The sequence below is a fragment of the Lissotriton vulgaris genome, chromosome 6, assembly GCF_964263255.1.
Source record: "Lissotriton vulgaris chromosome 6, aLisVul1.2, whole genome shotgun sequence".
NCBI lineage: Eukaryota > Metazoa > Chordata > Amphibia > Caudata > Salamandridae > Lissotriton > Lissotriton vulgaris.
In genome coordinates this window covers 1,042,395,353-1,042,410,339 of record NC_141694.1, presented here as the reverse complement: position 1 = coordinate 1,042,410,339, position 14,987 = coordinate 1,042,395,353, and positions in this window count along the sequence as shown.

Genomic DNA, 14,987 nt, shown 5'->3' with positions numbered 1-14,987 from the left:
CTGTGGATCAGGGAAGAAGAATCAAATGGGCAAAAATTGATGGGGACAGTTTTTATAAAAAATTACTAATAGATGCTTCAGATGCAATTGACAAATGCTTAGACCCAAGTGTATGCGGGGAACGGGTGGTCAAGGCTTTCGAAGAAATCGCACAACACGTAAATAATTCACTAACGACCACGGGATCTAATAAAATGGACTCAAATCCCCGCTGGTTCGATGCGAACTGCACCAAGGCGCTTAAAGAACTGAAGGATAGCCTCCACTGTAAACCAAGGGATAAGACCAGGGTGACAAAGAGCAGAGCGGAGTACAAAAAGGCCTTGAAAAAACGCAAGCAAAACCTACAAAACCAGGCCTGGAAGGACTTAAGGGACGCCGCCGAAAGAAAAGACATTGTTAGCTTCTGGAAAGTGATTAATTCCCCTTGCTTCCAGGACCAAGGGGCACCAAAAATCACAAACATCATCTTACCGGAGCAATGGCAGACCCACTTCCAGAGCCTATATAACCACTCAAATCACTTAGCCCTGGAGGATACATCGAGGAAACATCAGCCGGCAAAGCTAGACTTCTCTTTGAAAGAATTCAAAAGGGGAATAACTGGACTAAGTAAAAATAAGGCCCGGGCCCGGACGGAATCCCATCAGACCTGTACCTGAGTCAACCTGATTTGTGGGCACCGTTACTCACCAGGGTTTTAAATGAGGAGGTGGTGGCAGGTCTACCCCAGTCCTGGTCAACGGCGACCATAGTCCCAATTTATAAGAAAGGGAACCGCGATGACCCCCAATGCTACCGACCCATATCGCTTATAGACGTGACCGCAAACGTTCTAGGGCGAGTCATCCTACAGCGATTGCAAGATTGGGCCGAGGAACATCAAATCCTCTCAGAAATGCAATACGGCTTCAGGAAAGGCAGATCCACTACTGACCAATGTTTAAATCTTTACCTCCTGATAGCCAAATATACCATCGCTGGAAAGGGGTCCATTCACATGGGGTTTATGGATCTTTCAGCGGCTTTCGACCGTGTAAATAGGAGAAAGCTCTGGAGCATGTTATTAGAACTAGGAGTGGACCAACCGCTAGTGGACACCTTGCAAAATCTCCTCCGGAACACCACTGCAAGTGTAAGGTACAGCCAAGAGGGTAAGAAGACCGACCCCTTCACTTGCACAAGTGGAGTAAGGCAAGGATGTATCCTTGCGCCCTTTTTGTTCTCCATTTACATTAACTCGCTGGAAAAAGACCTGCTTAAACTCAAGGTGGACTCACCCCAAATCGGTCATCGTGCGATACCTGTGTTATTATACGCCGATGACGCGGTTTTGCTTGTCAGAACCCCCCTAGGCCTGCAAAAACTGATTGATGGGTTTGTCAGATTTATGGACAAACTAGACCTGGCAACTAATCTGGAAAAATCCTATATCATGTCCGTCGGAAAACCTACAAAAGGATCTTTTTCCTTTCACATTGGGTCACACAAAATCGACAAAGTCCAGACCTTTTCGTATTTGGGGGTACTATTCGATCATCACCTCACTTTTAAACCCTTGGTCGAAAAACATTCTACGAAACTTGCAGCTTCAGTAGGAGCTATCATGGGATACGGGCAAAGACTGGGAAAATGGTCCCCGGAACAAATCTTGAACCTTTACAGGGCAATTTGTTGCGCGAAAGTCTCCTATGGCGCAGAAGTGTGGGGCTTCTTGGATAGTAAAGCCCAGCAGATACAGACTGAAGAAAACAAATTCATGAGGAGAATTCTGAAGGTCCCTCAGAGTGTATCGGCCCACATAATCCATGAAGAACTAGGAGAACTCTTCATAGAAGATAAAATCAAAATTAAACCCCTCCTGGCATGGGTCAAAATATGGACTAACCCAGAGGCCGCCCTCACAAGACAAATCATCGAGGACTGCCTCAAAAAAGACAAAGGTGACATCATCCCTTGGCTGAACTATGTAAAGAAATCCTTAGCCGAAATCGATTGCACAAACTTTTTCACATCCCCAGACTCCATAACACCTGAGAGTAAATCATTGGTAAAGAACCTCTTCTTGGCACAGCTCAAGCTATTAAGAGCAGAAAAAGAAAATTGTAAACCCACAAATTCCACCTATAACGAACTCACAGCAAAGCATGGAATGGAACCTTATTGAAGAGTCATGTTTACAGCCCAGGACCGCTTTGTCATGACACGGTTCAGAATAAACATGCTGCATCATATTCTCGCGGTCCCGGCAGGGTTTACTAACACACTGGCGGAGAAGGGTACCTGCGGCTGCGACCACAGGTCTCCGCAGGATACCCTTCATTTTTTCCTATTGTGTCCATTTTATACTATGCCTAGACGTAAGTTCCTGGTGGGGATTCTGAAAGACATAAAACCTAAACATGCAAGAACGGCTCTGAGATTCCTACAGGAAGCAGAGGACGCATATACCCTCTTTTGCACCATAAACTTTATTCGTGTAGCGATAAGACTAAGAAATACTAGAGAAAATTGACCATTGATATTTGCCTGTTCCCATGATGAGTTAAATTGCATGAACATTTTAATCAACGACTCCCGTATTTATTGATTTATTTATGTGTTTTTCCCTAAATACTTTTATGTGTGTATTTTGTATCTGTGCTTTTATGGTGTCTTTTTAAGAACCGAATAAAGATTATAAATTGAAATTGAAATTGTTGCGTCGACTTGGGTGGCATTATACCAAAAATAGAAATCCAACTGGTGAAAACTCTCTGCCCCTTCCAAACGATTTTGCCGCTTGCAGCTGCCAAAAGCCTAGTCCAAATGCGCACGGAGCACCACAGGGAACCGGCCAGTTGTATAGACGTACGATCTAGCATGACCGCTCCGCATCTAGATGCTCCTGTGTCCGTCAGGCTGCCAATAAGTCACTCCGCTCCTCGGAGTTTGAAGGAGCACGCCTGCATCAATAGCCCTCGGGGACTGCAGCCCAAGCGGGAGCCGCGACACTACAAACAGTCTCTCCCAATGTCAGCAGCATCAGGCGGGTAAGATTAGCGCCTCAGAAGTATCTCCTCTTCTTAGCCAAAAGTCCTTGTGGGAGGACGAGGTAGAGGCTCCGCCTAGGGTGGCCAACTGGTATGGGTGCAAATTCAGGACGGTAAGGTTACAAATTCAGGACAGAGGGTCAAAATTCAGGACAAACATTCAGGGCAGAAGGTCAAAATTCAGGACAAAACGTTGTGAATAAATGTACTTTTTTCAGACACATCAGAGGAAGTTGCGCAATAGTATATAAGTAAGTAAATAGACAACCACTTAAGTACAAGTCAAAATAAGTTTACATTAGGTTCAAGATAATAGTGCACTTCACGTTTATCATGCATGCAGCTTTGAGCAACTGTGCAGGTCTTTTTGTGGTATTTCATATGAAAATTTACATTCGTCATCCATTACTTGTTTCATCCATCATTCAATCTTTCACCATTCATTCTGTCCTTCCATCTCTGTGCCCATCCATCTCTGTGCCCATCCATCTCTGTGCCCATCCATATCCAAACCTTTTCAATCATTTGCAAACCTATCCATCATCTATCCTTCCATCCATCATTTCACTCATCCATCCCTCCATCCATCATTTCACTCATCCATCCCTTCAACCACCCAGTCACTCATCCATCCATCATCGGGCCACACTTTCACCCAATCCATCCTTTCACTCATCCATCCATACACTCATCCAGCCAGCCATTTACCCTTTCACCCACGCCTTCCTTTCACTCATCCATTCACGCTTCCACCCATCCATCCATTCACTCATCTATCTAACCATGTACCCTTTCACCCATCCAGCCATCCTTTCCCTTACTCATCCATCCACCCAGTCACTCATCTATCTAACCATGTACCCTTTCATTCATCTCCTTTTCCAGCTCCCCACCCTCCCTTTCACTCATTATGCATTCTTTCACTCATCCATCTTTACATTCTTCTTTTCACTCATCCACGCACCCATTCGCCCATCCATTCTGCCAATCATTCATCCATGCTTTCACTCATCCATCCATCCTCCCTTTCTCTCTCCATTCCCATTTCTCTTAGCCATCCATCCTTCCAGCCACACTTTACCCATCCACCCATCCACCCATACACCCACCCATCCAGTTGCAGACAGAATAGGCCCATCAAGAACTTCACCCTTGCTGTAGTTCCTAAAGCAAGGGGTGGGGTGGGGGAGGGTTCACTATACTCCTGCACATAGGCAATTTGAAAACTTGGAAGTCATGAGTCATGCATGAAGCACAGTGCCAGGACGTGAGGTGACTGTGGCATGGTGTTGTTTCCAGGGATTTACGTGGGATGAAACAATGGGGGGCCTCTCCAAGGGGTGTGTCTGATGTAAATAAGGGCTTGGCTTAAAACACCTAAGCTAAAAATATGTGCTGAACATAGTGTGCCACCCGACTGGTATTTTGCTCTTTCTATCATTGCATCCAGTAACATTAGACCAACTACAAGCCATGACTATTGGCTTTGTCAATGGATGTTAGTTGCATGAAATAAATAAAAAAGCAGAAACTATGGCTTTGTTGTATATCATTTTAACAATGCTTCAGCTTTGAAATGATGAGAGTGTGAAAGAACTATAAGGTATTTTTAACTTTTTTACACTGTAATCACGGTACTTCTCTTCTATATATTCTTTTTGTTAGCCTGCTTGGTGTATCTTTTGCGTCTGTGGCAATAGTGTTTTGGAACAATACCTGGTACAGAAAAGGGTCTGGGTCATGGTAAGTAATGGGAATCCTACAGTTTGTGTGCTGTGGTTCCTTTAAGTGCACGAGGGACCCATTTGAAACAAGAGCTAATCCCAATTTGTCCGCCAACTCCCACCTGTAGCAGATTTGGGAATTTGAGTAAGGCATCGATTGTGCACCCCACAGGTATTTATTTGCCTGCCTGGTTTTCGTCAGGCAAATCCTGGCTAAAATCACACACAGAAATCTGCGAAAGAAATCTGGGTTTCTGCAACTTGGAGTCTGAAAAAACATGCACAAGTAAACCGTTATTCCTGATTCTGGGGGTCAAAACGTCAACACTGAATGAAGTGGAACTTGACACCCGAAAAAAGGCTGTACCCCGTGTCAATGGGGTTTACTAAATGCTCAGCTCACACCTAGATTTGCGTGAGAATCAAATTGGGATTCCAAGTCATGAAATTTCAAGTCCGCTTTATATTGCTGTGGGCTATATAGACTAGTGTTTAGTGTCACGCTCCACACCACCACCTACAGAGGAGTCTTACTTTTAAATGTCGTCCATCTAACCCTAACAGAATGCCCTGCCCAAGACTGTTGGAGGCCACCACATGCTTTCAGAGCCCAGACTGTCTGTCCCATTGTCATTCTGTATGTGGCAATCAGCCGGCACACAGAATGACAATGGGCGGGTTGGGGCTGCTCCTGTGCTTCACAGATGAGTGCGAGGCGGCCCCATCAGGGAGCTGAGGCCCCTCACAGGGAACGGGTCTCTGTTCCCCGCAAGACCCGAAATTACGGACAAAAGGCGTCCATAAAAGGGATACTCACGGACAACGGACGTGAGGTCAAATTTACGGACTGTCCGTGAAATTTACGGACGGTTGGTCACCCTAGCTCCGCCGGGAAACTCTACGCCGCCGCCATCTTGTTCTCAGGTACCCCTAATCACATCAATCGTGGTTCCTATCGACTAACACAGTCAACTTTTATTAACCCCTTCGATGCTCATGACGGAACGGTTCCGTCATGAGCATCGGTTGAGCTGTGCTCATGACGGAACCGTTCCGTCATGACCACACCCATTTTTATTATGGGTCAGCACCGGGCGGTAAATCGTACCACACCGATGTGGCTAAGGGTGGCTTGTACCAACGGGCATGTCCATGTTTCTTCTCTCACTCTCTTCAACACTTTATACTTAGGCACAGCTCTAGTTTAGCACATTACGTTTATAAGATGTCTCCAATTCTCACAAACCTCATCTAAAACCTCCCATAAACTTTAAACTAAAACTAAAACTCTAGCAGTCATGCACTCAAAGCTGTGCCCTGGCATTTGATGCAAACAGATCCTCTGTGTCATGATTATTATTCGGTCCAGGTGGAATTTAAATTCTGTGAGCGGAATTTGAGAATATAGGCGACTCCACATGTGTAATACAGAATTTTCACCAAATTCCGCCAGAGACAGAATTGTTTTCCCATTCGAGCAATGCGATGACAAGGGGAATAATGTGAGGCTTCAGAATCCAAGCTGGTGAGCACGTATGAGACTGGCATCCCCTAGCACGTTTTTGGGTTGCTAGCAGGAATTTCTGCAAGATTTTAGTAACACAGGCAGTCATGAACGCTCAGAGGGCTGATTCCCGAGTGGATTTTCTACTTGAGCAGCAGCAAAATCAACTAAAAATTAGCTTGGTGCCATTGATGGTGATTTTTTAGCATGGTACGCACTACTGGCGCTAAAATAGGAGTGTGAACAGGGGGATGTGCATTTTCCACCAATTGGCAGAACTCTACGTAATCCTGCAGAATTTATATGTAACACTGTGTGATTCTGCACAGTGAAAATCTGTATCTTCCACCCAGGTCTAGTTTAGATGTGTTATATGAGTGTGCTATATAACTTCTACAATATACTGCAATGTAGAGAGACCAACAGCAAGGGACCTGCAACATTGCCAAACACCTTGCGGTGAAGCTGATTGGTGAATGTTTGTCTTGGAGGCCCTCACTGTCATTCACATTCTGTGTGTGTGAGTACTGGCATGGAATAGAATGCCATTTTTATCCATTCAGGCGAATTCAAGTGTAAGTTTGTGAGAGTCACAGCGTGAGAGCTAGGAGTAGAAGCAACATAGAATCATGGGAGAATAGAAAGAAAGTAGAAAGAGTTAAGTGTCTCATTGCTGAGATGGAATGTGTTTGGTAGGTCCACATATGTGCCTATGTCTTTATACACACATTCATGTGCCCTTGTGAATTTGATGGTGTGTGTGTGTGTGAATGTGTGTGTGAGATAATTGTCTAGTGTGGCATTTCATCCTGACAGACAATGACCCTTGCTGCTGCCGGTATCCAGGACCAGCACTAGAGCCACCACTGGTACCTCGGTGACCCCTGGTACATGAAAAGTAGGGTAATCCTCTGATAATGGTTCCCACCTCTGGCATAATGGTAGCCCTGAAATCGTGTTGATCCATATTGACATAATTTTAACTTTCTTTACTTTCAACCTAGACAAGCCTGTACTGTACAGTTCCTGAATACTCTGATTTGTCTTCTGGCCTCATGTCACACCCCAAAGCTGACAAAATGAGGTGTAAATGCAATGCTCGACCCCTTTTAATAGTTAAGCAAGCAATTTCCATCTTTTGGAAATTGCCAGAAGTGCCCGAAATGTACAAATGGAGGTTGGACCTGTACAAGTGAGCCCAAGGGGAGGAAACCATCCGCATCTTCTCCTGAGGAGGCAGTTAGAGTTAAGTGACTAGGACGGTATTTTACTTAAAGTTGACATGAAGTCAATATATGACCACCCTGATCCATATTGAATTTCTTCCTGATGGATGGCGTTTATGTATGATCGCTAGTTTCTATCAGTTGTATCACTCTGATCAGTTGTTCAGATTTATCTCAGGTTTTTTATGTTGTGGCTCTAGTGGCGCTCTACAGAAACGCTGTACTGTTGTACTCTACATTTACTGGTTGATACTGTTGTTGTATATCACACTTTCCACTGTACTATAACTGAGCCATATTCTATTTTATCTACAGCAACAAAATACTTCAAAAAAATGGAACTTCCTTGGTCTAATTGTAGTCATTACTGGCACAATAATGATCATCCCTGGCATAAAGAGGGGGATCCATGATATATTGTGAACATCTTCGGCATAATAGTGCCTAGATCCAGATGTAGCATAACAGTAGTTTTGCCTGAATGGTGGCTTTATGAATGTATAGAGAGTGTTCTTGGGCTCGTTGTCGTACAATGAAAGCCATTACAGGCATATTGCATGAAGGTTTGCATGTATATTATCAAGTCTTTGCACAATGATGATCATGGCATTAGGGTGGCCCTTTATGTCATAGTTTTTGCATCCTTGGCAGCCGTGGCATCCATGGCATAATGTTGACATCTTTGACTTACCGTTAACATCCTTGCTATTATGGTGACCGTGGCATCATGTGAAGGTAACTCACAGGCTCGTTACTTGTATTCTGTATATGAAATGTAGCTGAGAATGTCGAGTATTTGATGTTTATTACAACTTGAGGATAAAATGTGAATTTGCCAAAAACAAATAACTATTGATTAAAGACCGTACCTCGCCTTCTACATATTCTTGGGAAAAGGCTGATAAGGTTCACCCTGCTCCGACTCCACCGTCTTTTTCCTAAGATCACTTTAGGAGGTGCAATGGAAAGTGTCCATTATAACAAGAGCACACCCCTGGAAGAATCTAACTGGCGAACCTGAGAACATATGGATTGAGTAAAAGTAATGAAAATATATTTTTTAAAAACTCATCAATTGAAAACCAACAAATAAGAGCAAGAAGGGAAAAAAGAATATAGAAGCAAAAAAAGAGCAAAGCAAAAAGGAACAATCAGAAGAATAGCTCAAAAAGACAAGTTAAATCATACATAAACAAACAGAAGATTCGAACAAAAGAAACAAGGGACTGGATGCAAACATTAGGATAATATGTCGAAACTGAAGTATCCCCTACCATTATGATGGAATGTATAAAACTACTAAAAGTTGTAAAAGTTTACTGTACATCCTTTCTGCAGTGTAATGGAATTAGCTGTGCATCATGTTAGAATGGGTAGGACCAATAAACAAATGGAAACCCATTGGGAGAATTAGAAAACAATTCCAAATAGCAAAGGTTGCTGAGAGGAAAACTACAGTTTCCTTGCCTTTCTTTTGCCTGCAAGTTACCATTTAACTTTATGAATCTTAAATACTTTCCCCTGAAAGCCAGGAAATACAAAAAAAAGATGACTGTTCCAGTGGCTGGCCAGAGTACCCTCGAACATCCCAACCATCGTGCTGCTGGCTCCAGCACTAAAAGGTAAGAGAAGGAAAGAAAAGGACTTTCACTCAGTCCCCGGTAGTGGTGGGGAGGTTCTGCTGCAAAGGTCAATGCGGCAAAGAGAGTAACAAAATGATACCTGGTATTAAAATCCCCAAACTAGTTTTTTTGAACATGACAAGCTTTTTTGGCAGACATGAGTTTGTTTACCCAAAATAATTTGATTTGGTTTATTCAGAGTGCTTTCAGCAGACTTGCCTATCACAAAAGATAAACATTTTTAATACATTAATAAACCAAAAAATATCGGAAAATGTAGAAAGAGGGAGTGCGAATCAAAAAAAAGAGAACAACTAAATAAGGAAGGCGAGAAAGAGAAAAGAGAAAAATTGCATCTTGTTCAAACGGAGAACCAAGAGAAATATGGCAGCTCCTTCTTTTTGGTTACTTTATGAAACAAGAATGATTAAGGGTGAACACAGTCGATTAGTCTGCAAATGTGAGCGCCCATGATCTTTTCAGGTCCAGGGTGATGATGTATTAGATGACCTTTGGGTAGGAAGCTTATTTGTAGGGCTTTTCTTCTTCTGTGCCAGCTGTTCACTAAATACCGATGCAAATATAGTGTTGTCTCAGATAGATCACTGAGGGGGTAGAATATCGTCTCATCATCAATTTCTAGCTGTTCCTCGGGGTCAATGTTGTTAAATGTGTTCCCTACAATTGCTTCATAATGAGAGCAAGTTAATAAAAAGTGAGACTGAACTTCTGTTTGGCTGTAGGTACATTCATCTGAACTGGAACGGCCCCTTTTCTTAAGGAGAGGCATCAGTAGAAGGGCACACCTTCTTGCTATGTCAAAAACGAATCTATTTATAGTGTTTTCAGTGTCTTCAGGTATAATTGAGGATAGTATGATAAATCTAATAAGCCACAGGTCGGTCAGGTTAATGTTCTCCACTACCTTGCTTTTATATTTCAGGCGGAGTTTAAGGAATGGTTTGAATACAGTTTTGTTGGTTCTTTTCTTAGTTTTTGTTATGTTTGCGTTGGTAGGCTACACCAACCCTGTGGGAAATGGGAGGGGTGTTGGTGACCCAGTCCCTGCACGTCCGGTCTAGATTGTATGGACCCTGACGTAGTGATGGAAAAAATAAAGATGCAATAGAAGTTAATGCAGCAAGTTTGTGGGCTCCTTTTTTTATGCACACACAGGCCTGTGTGCATTCCGCAGGCCTGTTAATTAAGTATGAGTGAAATTTGCGAATTCGTGGTCCGTGAATTCACGCGAAAGCAAATTCGCGGTCCGCAAAATTTGCGAATTTGTGCGAACTTGCAAATTTTTTTATTTTGGTGTTTTCGCTGGCTTTTTTTCAGCGCGGCTACCGCGAACTTACCTATGCGGTCGTTTTTGGGCACGCCATCTTGTTCGCGGGAGGAAAACAACCCGGCAAACTCAGAATCAAGATAAGTCAACGCAGCGCGCGCAAGATTGTATTTTTAAAGCGCGAACAAGCAAAAGGAATTCGCAAACTTGCAAATTGCGGATTGTTTGGCAATTTCACGCGATTCGCGGACCGCAAAATTGCCAAAAATCCGCAAATTTCACGAGCGGAACAAATTTTCAGCCCATGCTTACTGTTAATCCAACAACTGGCGATGAGAGCAGTATGTATCTGCCTCCCTACTGATAAGGCTGTTTTCCGCTATCAGAATTTAACTAGGAACCCTTGGTCAATGATCTTTTGTTACCTGCTGAGCAGTGTGAAGAAGAGAAATAACTCACTTGAGGCAACCCAACATTTCCGATAATTAAGACACAAAAGTAAATAAATAAATAAGTAAATGAAATAAATGAAAGAGTAGAGACTCCGAACTCAAATTTAGTGGATTTATTACAAAGCCAGAAACAACTGAATGTACAAGCACCTCCAGACGAGGTTGTAAAAGTACATGGGAACTAATACAAAGCCATATCTACGAGTGAGCTTTAACCGATGTATCATGAACAGAATGAAAAGTTCCAAAACAGAACACAGGCACGGACTGCCCCAACGTCTAAGTCAGACTTCATCTGCGGCTGAAAAGTGAAAAGCGTTAGACTATCGCTACTCTACCTCTAAAGTGACATCCCTACTTAGCATTCCCCAGGCTAGATCAATTAAAGGTTTCAGCTCGTGAAGCCTTCCTAAGAAGTACACTTACGTTGTATGAGTCAAGTAGCCAAAGCTTCAAAGCTCGTTCTAAGAGGCTCCCTCTTTCCTCATTGATATCCTTACCCCTTCTCCTAACTCCCTTCTTCTCCTGACTCATCCCTTGGGACACTGTCCCTAATACAAAATGCACAGATGTAAAACACGCCCACAGATCAGCTCATCTCACTGGGCATTTCTCATAGGTAAATCTCCACCGTCTTCCTCACTCCATCCAAGTTCGGCTTGATGACCTTGACTTCTAGGCCTCCTCAGTGAGAAAGAACACCGGCTCCAAATTATCAACATTCCGTTTACAAAGTATCACTTCTCCTCCATGCCTAACTCCTAACGCAAAATGTGTTAGTTTTAACTAACAAAGACAGCTTCTTCCACCTACAACAGAAACATGAGAACAAAACAACCTTGCATGTACACGAAATTCGCTGACTACCCCAAAATGGGAGAGCTTACCAGGTAAATTACATTTTCAGGCCTACACAAATCGGCCAACATAAGAATAAACAAATAGGCCTTCAATTACACAAAAGTGAACATTTCATTTAGGCCTTTTTTTTTTGCTTTATTTAGATTTTCAAAAAAACAGAGGGCATCAGGAGAGAGTAAGACAAAATACATAGTTTAGGAACACATGTTGATATGGAAAACAAAGAAACATGGAATACATTAGCAAATAAATACATAACGCAATTTAACATAGCTTAACTGCGCAATTACTGAGATAGCCAATCTGCGAAAGGAGTCCAATTCTTAGATGCCAATAAGCGCCTTCTCTTCCCCCGCAACAAAATCACAGATGACTCTAATTTGTACCATGCAAGCATCCTAGCTTTCCAATGGATAAAAGTAGGAGTTTCAGGATTTAACCATTGCAATGTAATACAAAGTCTAATCATGGTCATTACAATAAACAGGAATGCGGACAAATGCTGTGTTCTTTGTGGGACAATTTAATATTCATATCCGATTATTATTAACGCCGCTGAGAGCTTGACCGGGATTGAAAGAATTTGGTTGAGAAAACCTTCGACCTCATTTAAAAAGGGGCTTAAATTTGGACATGAATAAAACATATGTATAGCGTTGGCGGGGCTCCTTTTACATCTAGGACAGGAACCACCACTAACTGATCAGAGAGTCCCCCAACTAGCTATTTCTGCGGGGGTACAATACAGATTGAACATAGCCATATAACTTTGAGTGCGAAGTGAACCAGAGACAAGAACAGATCTGGCTAGTTCAAGTGGGATTTGCAGATCTAGTGTTGAAATACCAAATTTGGCAGCCCACTTTATATTATGAATTGGTAGATCATCCGGGAGCTCTGATAAAAGACTTTGATACAGAGTACCGATTCTAGACTCCTTACGAATTAATTCAATTATATTAATTTTAACATACAAATTAGGATATCTAGAAATATTCTTGTCGAAAAAGCTCCTAATCTGTAGGTACTTAAAGAAATAGCTAGAAGTTAAATGAAATTTCTCCTTCAAATAAGAAAAAGGGGCCAGCTGGTCAGAATGAGCTAAATCACTAATTCCCTTCATCCCGGAAGACCTCCATTGCATCATCATACCATCAGAAAATATTGGAGGAAGCAAAGCAGAGGCATCAAATGGGGTATAATAATTCAGTTTTGGGATGGCAAGACAAGAGCGAATTTTCTGCCATACAGAGAATAAGGCCCAACAGATCTTAAATGTGTTTTTTTTTTTAAATAGCTGGGTTCCAGCACACGTGTCAATACCCCCATAGCAGCATCCCCAAGTGCTATTTCATAAATGGATGAAGACATACAAATTGGAATCTCAACATTATCCCCTAAAAGGGGAAGGCCAAAATGTTGAATTAAGGCGGCCCAGTAATAATATACCAAGTTGGGAACGGTCCAGCCACCTCGCTCCCGGGGAAGACAGGTCCATTTAGCGGCCCTTCTCGGCATATGATAGCCCCAAAGAAACCGTTGACATATTCTATCCGCTTTCCCCAATGTTGAATTGGAGATTGGGAGTGGGATGGACCTAAAGAGATATAAAAACTTTGGGAGAGCAAGCATTTTCAAGATATTACAACGTCCATATAAAGAAAAATGTAAGTGGTCCATTCTCTTGAGTTTCCTATGTAAAGAATCAGTTACCGGAAGGTAGTTTAAATCTGAAATCTGATCCACATCTGCAGAAATCTGGATCCCAAGATATGTAGCCTCTTTAACTATGGGAACCTGAGAAGGGAGCATATCTTTTAATTGGATTATTTCAGTCTTTGAGATGTTAAGCTTATACCCAGACAGAGAGCCAAATTGAGCTGCGAGTCTCTCTAATGCAGCGAAAGATGAGCCAGCATTATCAGTTAAAACAACAATATCATTGGCATATGCCAATGCCTTGTAGTCCACTCCGTGGACCCTAACTGGGGTGATCCCCTGGCAGTTTTCGATCAGATTCAGGAAGGGATCAATAAAAAGAGCAAATAGCAGGGGGGAACAGGGACAGCCCTGCTAGTCCCCCTGCTGATGGAAAAGTGAGTTGATTCTCTCCCTGAGATGCGGATAGCAGCAGTTGGTGCTAAGTAAAGTGCCTGAAGGGCCTGTATGAACCCAGGAGAGAATCCCCTCCAGCGCATTACCGCCCAGAGATACCCCCAGGAGACCCTGTCAGACGCCTTCTCGGCACTCAACAGGATCACCCCCAGGGGAGCACTCGTACCCTGTGCCCAGTCAAGAGGGCGATGACGCGCTGAATATGATCTGTTGTACCCCTTCCGGGAATAAACCCATGTTGCCGAATTGAAACCAAAGGAGCTATGACTTGTGTTAATCTAGAGGCTAAAATTCTGGAATAGATCTTTCTGTCGGTGTTAAGAAGAGCAATCAGCCGATATGAGGCAGGATTTAACTCATCATTACCCTTTTTTTTAAACAACACAATGGTGGCTCGGCGCCAAGAGTCGGGAATAACCCCAAGTTGAGCGGCCCTAAAGACAGATAGCATTTCTTCTTTAAACAGCTGCGAAAACGTCTTATAAAACTCAAGATGAATAAGGTCGGGGCCCGCTGCCTTACCGTTAGAGAGAGATTTGATAGCGATTTCTATCTCATCCCAACTAATGGGTGCGGAAAGGACTTCATTCTGTTCCATTGTTACACGCCTGGTATTTAAGGGATAAAAAAAGTAATCTAGACCTTTAACATCAAATTATACACACAAGATAACGGTGCTTTCCTTTAAAAGTATCTACAGTTGTTACACGTTACGCACAGTTAGTCCATGTGCAGACTCCAACAAGATGCACGTTTAGATCAAAAGTCATTACATTACACATGGGTTTTTCATTAGGCAGTTGCAATATGCTAAAGGTTACTCTTTTCAAACATAAATGCCATTTCGTTTCTCTTGCATGACATGAAACAATTTCTATCAATTCACTTGCAATTATTATTACAACACGTTTTCTAAGGACCAAATGTTAATAAAACACAGGAATATAAGCGGCTGCAGACTATCCATGATTATGATGCACCCTCACAATTTTAGAGCACCATCGCGCTCTATCAGTGTTCCCCCTCTGATGACAAATGTCATCATAACAAATCACACTCCCTTGAGAAAGAACCGACCTAAACAGAACTTGTAGCCACTCTTCCCTGTCAGACCAATCCATGCTTTTAATATTCTCATAATGACTGTCCTGCAGTCTCTCCAT